The 6,925-nt window shown below is 36.7% G+C and overlaps 1 protein-coding gene and 1 long non-coding RNA gene across 2 annotated transcripts in view; both read right to left on the reverse strand.

Annotated features, from left to right (window-relative positions):
* LOC144633854 (uncharacterized) overlaps nt 1-6,925 on the reverse strand; it is a 97,508-nt gene that overhangs the window by 18,276 nt on the left and 72,307 nt on the right. The gene's annotated exons all lie outside the window — the stretch shown is intronic.
* On the reverse strand, nt 2,936-3,976 carry LOC144632244 (uncharacterized). The gene is made up of 2 exons (XR_013566872.1): nt 3,666-3,976; nt 2,936-3,002 (listed from the first exon to the last, which is right to left on the reverse strand). It is a non-coding gene; the product is annotated as an uncharacterized LOC144632244 (long non-coding RNA).

Raw genomic sequence — 6,925 nt, forward strand, 5'->3', positions numbered from 1 at the left:
CTTCTTTGCTTCGGCGGGGGGACAGAGAAAAAAGCTTTAGGGGTAAAGTACTAATAATCACCATTGTGAAACTGTAGTTGCTTTGACAAGTTGAAGCTATTTTTGTTACTAAAAGGGGTAACGTCATTCATGTCACGCAATGTTTTTGTGGAAAACTTTGAAACTAGACGCTTTGCTGGTTTCTACAAATAGTAGTGTGATCTGGCGGTACATTTTTTTGAGGCGGACTCCACTTTAAAACTATTTTTTATATATTTAGCAAGAAGTATGTCGATTTTCATTTCCGCACAGTTGGGCGTCAAAGTCGCCTGTCACAAAGAGTAGAATGTTTGCACAACTTGGTTGGGATATATTTTAGATTTGACTAGTGACGTTAGTAAGACACTTCTCAAGACGTCAGCAAAACATTGGCAATGTACAGTATTGGTGTGAACTTGAATGGAATTTTTTACGAGATCAGTAAAGCTATATATCGAATGAAACGATGACTTGAAAATGAAAACTTCGAATAATTATAATTAAATACCAATTGAATTTTAGATGAGAAATTCCGGAAGTGACATCTGTGTTCAAAATAGGAATTTTTGTACAACTTAAAGTTCCGAAAAAAAAGACCACATGTTTTGTAAAAATCACAGACAAAAATGATCAGGAAAACAAAACAGGCCGATGGGTTTTATTTAAGATAGAGTTTGTAAACAAGACAATGGAATCGAATTACATTTCACACGAAATTTGCATACATTTGAAATTGCAAAAAGAAGTATCTCTGCCGAGACATAATATATAGCGAGACCTTACATTAATAATTATTGTATTCTGATCTGATTGTTATTTTTTATGCATTAACTATTTGAAAGTGGTTCTCATCGATGAAAACAAAACGGTTTTTCATTCACTGCTTGAAGTATTTATAGACGTGAAAACATTCGCTTAATCAAATTACCTTCTGCACGAAATATTTTGTATCCATTTGTCCCGAAACTTTGAGGAAATTGAAATCTTTGTGGACAGTACTGCATAAAAGCAGTTCATAGAATTGAATAAAAAGATAAGAACCATATTGATAAAGGAAATTTTAAAACTTTATTTTGGCTCATTTTGACGAAATTCAGGATTTTCAAAGACTGCCAGTAAACGGCTGTATCTTGTCTGTCTCTAACGATTTTGCTACGGTTTCGAACGAGCTAATTTTTCAACATGATATCATGGTAGCGGGCAGAAGTCGGTTCGTTCTGAATTTTTCAATACGGTATACAAGTTACAGGTCAATATACAGACCCTCTGTACAGTAAAAAACGGGCGTTAACAAAACCCGGATCGGATCGGACCGGATCGGATCGGATCCGACCGGATTGACAAAACCCGGATCGGATCCAAAGAAAGTCGGATCACCGTAAATTCCCGCCAAAATCGTCACATGATACCTCAAATCGAGGATGGCGAAAAAGGAAGTAAGTGGATGATCGCTGTGTGCTAATATAAAATGAGACATGCCAACACGACTAACGCTGGTTGCTGAATCAGCCTTCAGTCTGTTAATGGAGGATTTCATTAACGCTCTCTTGAGCCATTTCAGTGATGACCTTTATGCCATTGTATTTGCTAACTCTATGGCATATTCGTTAGGTTTATTGGCTCTTATTTGTTGAGAGATTCTTAATAGCCTTTAAAGGAATGTTGTAGTCTATGATATTGTGTATCGGTTCAGTGGATTTCTAACCGTCAACTCGTATACCTGAAGTGGTGGTTAGTTCGTATGATAACGTTTCGTTACTACGTACGGTTGCGAGGATCTAAGATCCGGGACTTTTAAAGGCTACTGCAGTCTCTAAGCATCGCGAGCGATGGTTTCTTTGTTTTTAAGCTCCCCTTAGTTTGAGTGGCTGTGATTTGTGCTCTGGGAGCTATAAAACCATACCTCCATTTTTTTAAATCTGTTTTGTTGTGTTACTTGCATCCAACAAATAAATTCTATTGCAGTTTGATCACTGCATTTGAAGTCTCTAGGATACTGCAACGATGTCTCCTGGCAAATGTTTTCTCTTAAGCAAGACTCGAGTTTCGGTCCTTCAGTGGACCTCATCAGTTGCTCGTATGTTATAAAGTCTCATCGAATGATTTGAAATCAATCGATTTGCCGTTTTTGTACTTGTCTGCAGGATCGAAAATTCAAAGGTAAATATTAAATTTAATCGAAGGCTTCGAGGGCTGTAAGAATGTGGGACAATTAGGTGTCGTATTTATTTATGAAGATAAGTCTTGAATGCCAAACACAACAACAGTGAGAGAAATCACAGCAATCGTCGCACTTTTCTTGTTCATTTTCCCACTTCAATCTTTACCTTACACTCTAGGAACGGAAATCATTTCAGCAGGGTCAACACACAGAAAACATCCACTTATTTCCTTCTTTTGAGGTATCACGTGACGATTTTGGCGGGAATTTACGATGATCCGATTTTTTTGGATCCAATCCGAGTTTTGTCAATCCGGTCGGATCCGATCCGAGTTTTGATAATCCGGTCCGATCCGATCCGGGTTTTGTTAACGCCCGTAAAAAACGTTTTGGAAACAAACCATTGTGAACTTATTTTCTATGTTGATTAGTAAAAATCCTTAGTACGACATGGGGTTTTTTATCAAGTTCGTTAGTACGTTAATACTGCAAGGTGTATAACCTCAGAGAATTATTATCAAGTGTGTTTTGTTTTATTAGCGGTTTATACTCTAAGGTCTTGGTATGGGAGATCAAAATTAAGGCAAATTTCTGTTATTATCTGATTGCTTGTGCTTTCTATATATTGCATAGAGGCTTAATAGAGGCCAATAACCAGTTCCAATGCAATAGCCACATTCACACATTCGTGCTGCTTCTTGACAAAGTGCAGATTAAACATATTGAAGCAATTAGGACAAAACACAGCTGTCAGTGAATTCTTTAAAAACTGTATCTTGGTTGTTTTCTGTTGTTGTTGTTTTTTTTAATTCTGTTCTGTAAACTTAAAAAAAGAAAGAATCAATTGTTAAAAATTTAATAATTGTTTTACACATATTTGTTTAGACACCAAGACTGATAAACTGCAACAATTAAATACAACAGAAGTAGTTACTGAATTCACTTAAATTTTTCTTTTTTCTGATTAACACATCTTTCTACATGTACACTATGCTTCTTAAATCATTTACTAGTGATTATAGCCTACAAAAATGTATATACTCTTTTTATGGTTGCTATTAAACCACACAGCTTTAAGGTCACTTTAGTGTGTCTCGAGAACACCAGTTTGGACTCTTAATTTATTTAGATTTGTATATAAAATGTGATTCTGTTAATAATCAGTGGTAAAGCCTGAAATAAGTTTGTTTGTATCCATATTTTACAATCATTTGTTTATATTTATTGCTGCTTTGTACACTATTTTTAAAATCAATGTTAAAATCACCTAGTATCTGATTATATGAAAATGTTCTGTTGACAGAAGGGATCTCGTTTGAAGCTCTCTCAGTGCTTAGTGATTTATAAATTCCAGCAAATTAAATATAACAACATCTAGCAGATATTTAACCTTTTTATAAAATCGTTATTTCGATTCCATAAATACTTTGACCATTATGTTATTCATCATTGAAGTACAAGCAAATATAAACTTTAGATAGCTCACCTCAGCAGTTGTGGTAATATATTCTTCTGCACTTCTCGTCTTCAGTTAAAGCACAGGTTACAATGTCGCCAGTAGTTCAGATTAAACGTTAAAATGTAGACCCTCGACCTATCTTGTGTGCGAGTATGTCGATTTAGTATGCGGGCACTATGAGTTCTTTATGTGTTTGTAGGTGAGCGCGAAAATAACAGATGCAATCCTCAACTCAAGGCTTCTCGAAGAAAATCCTCACAAGTTCACAATCGCACGACCAAGATGGTGGACTGGTGGACGGACATGTCGCATGAGATTAGTTGCCAATCCTCACCCTCGAAAAACTCGTCGCCGAGAAGGCCCTGGGGACGAGGGTAATTCTCACACGAAACTCGGTCGACAGCATAAGGCTCGAGACTACGTCCTCGCCTAAAAACAATTAACGCGAGAGAATGTACCTTATTTGAACGATTTACTAAAGTAAATTCAAAACCACAACTGTACCAATATAGCTGATAAATATGCTCCGATTAGTAACCTAAAACGTGACATAAAGTTTAACAATCCAACCAACAGAAAAATGAACTCTCTCCAATCAAGGGATGATTTATTTGCGGCGAAATGCTTTAAGCTGATAGCCATTCACACGCAGTCACGCAGCGTTCATAGCGACATTATAAATTTCTAGACGTAAAGTCTGGAAGAAAGTTGAGTTTTGTTGCTGATTTCTATCATATCGATCTCCGACTCTTGTTATCGAGCTACTCTCTTTCGAAATCTGTGGTTATTTTTTTCTTTGAATGTCTTCATCAAGGCACTGAAATAAATTCTGACACAGGCAACTAAAAATTCTCTCAAAAACTGACTTCATTTTTGCGTAGCTTTCAGTACAGATTAATTGACAGTAAGAAATTTGCACGTGCAAAAGTTGACAGCTCTATGCGTGCGGTATGCAAATAAATTTACCCAGAGACGCTGTAACCGTTTACTGTATTTCATTTTATATTTGCAAGAACGAATTGTGAAGGAAAATGTGTTTTCAAATAACGGTTTCAAAATCTGTCATAAACTCCAAAATTCGCACGTAGAAATTTTGTGCGCTTCCAAGGAAAAGGAGGCTCGTGTCTACCAAGGCAACATTGTACAGGGAGTGGCTAATTAGACAGCAGAGGCGTCTTCGAAGATTCGTGTTTATTTTTTTAGGTGCGTTTTCTAAATGAAAAACTTAGATAGTCACAATTTTGTTATTTCGCGCGTTATTTTCACCGCTTTTAATCGTTGCGTTTTATTATGCCTGAGGCACTTGGTCTTTTATAAAAATACATCCATAGACGATTCATAAAGTCCACGCCATTCAAAGTATTCTGTTGTATCATTTACACAAATCATTTCCGGTACTGGGATCATTTGCGGTCTAATTTGGGATCATTTGCGGTCCTGGGATCATTTGCGGGCCTGTACTCTTATTTCACCTTAAAAACAGCTTCAACGCAAGCAAAAGCACAAGCGCATTGCTTTTTGATCCTTGCGCTTGTGCTTGCAGCAAGCACAAGCACAAGGATCAAAATGTGTCCTTTTGCGTGATTGCGCTTGTGCTTGCGTCGCTAGTGAAAACCAGGCTTAACGGTTGCTATGCCATGGGCATTAGTACCACGGAAGTGCTAAAACAAGGGGATATACCTTATTGTTACTAATTTTCGCGTGTACTTAATTTCGCGAAAATTCGAGATCCGAATTTCGCGAGTATTAATTTTCGCGAATGCAAGAAAAATTAGAGCAAAAGTGTGTCAAATTTCGCGATTTTGTCAGTGTTTTATTGACCAAGGAACTACTAAGAAACTACTGGGAATATATATTAAGGTCTGGCTCAATAGAACTACAAGGAACTTGCAAATGGAAACTTTGGTGACTGTACTAAAGAGAACGGTTTTGGCCGATTTACAAGCTCGAAAGAGTATGCAGAGGAAGGGTGCTTGTCGAAAACAAGACGGAAAGATACTTTCAATGACAGAAACTTGAAGTTCTAAACATTTAAATTTTTTATTTACTTTTACTTAACAATTTGGTATTAATTTTCGCGTGTGTATTAAATTTTGCGAAATGTTTTCTTCGCGCGTATTAAATTTCGCGATTATTTCAGTTGAAATCGCGAAAATCGCGAAAATGAGAAAGAATAAGGTATTATGTAAAACTAAATCAATACCCTGCTAGTCCTGCTAGCCAAGTCGCTTCGTCTAAGGAAGATCGAAGCGAGCCTGCTTTAGCAGGGAAGTATTATTGCTCAAGCAGTGTGAGAGGACAGGTTATACAGTAGACGTGGAATACTAAGATCTACTGATTCGCACCAAAATATACAGAATTTTATCCCGTTCCATATTTTTTTTCTTTGTAGCATCAGAAACACTACGGCTTAAAACCTCGATAAACAAGTCTAGGACTAATTTTCTTTCTGCTGAAAAAATAGTCAAATAAAGCTGAACTGAAGATTTTGAACCAGTTTGTTTTTGTTAGGATTTCAGCAAAGCAGTTATATTTTGCGGGAAGGGGGGGGGGGGGGGGTGGGGATTTGTTAGCGGCAATGTATAGCTGGAAGAATGGTTTATTAATTTATGATAACAAAATATTTCCAAGATCCCAACAGTTTTATGGAAAAATATTCATCCTGGAAACGCAAGAAGGATGTGAATTCTTTTCTTAAGAAAGCCAGAAAAAACTTTTATTATGGCGACAAAGACGTCAGTGAATTCGTTTAATATTCATGTGTTTAATCACGTACGTCGAAAGAAGGACATTGTCAGTGGTTTAAAACGACTAACACTTAGCAGTTCCCCTACACACTGTAGTTGCTGGTTTGTGAAGCGAGGTGAAGGAGCCGATCCAGCTAAAAAATATTCCTCTTAAATGTTAAGCAGTTATATTTTCTGGGGGCAAATTTTGTAAGCGGCAATGTATAGCTGGAAGAATGGCTTATTGATCTATGATAACAAAATATTTCCAAGATACCTTTAGTTTCAAAAAAAATGTTCATCCTGGAAACGCAAGCAAGATGTGAATTCTTTTCTTAAGAACGCCAGAAATATCTTTTATTATGACATGTATTATGGCGACAATTAATCATCAATTAATCAGGATCCGCCACTGGTTAGAGACTGAAACCCTTAGTTTTTTGAGCTCTTCCAGGAGCCAAAACTGCCAAAATGCAGTTTGACAAGATTTATGCCGTTTCAGAAAATTCACTTTTTAATGTCAAAAGGGCCCGTCTATTTGAGGAAATAAGTCCCTATATT

The sequence above is a fragment of the Oculina patagonica genome, chromosome 12, assembly GCF_052425735.1.
Source record: "Oculina patagonica isolate OP01 chromosome 12, crgOcupat, whole genome shotgun sequence".
NCBI lineage: Eukaryota > Metazoa > Cnidaria > Anthozoa > Scleractinia > Oculinidae > Oculina > Oculina patagonica.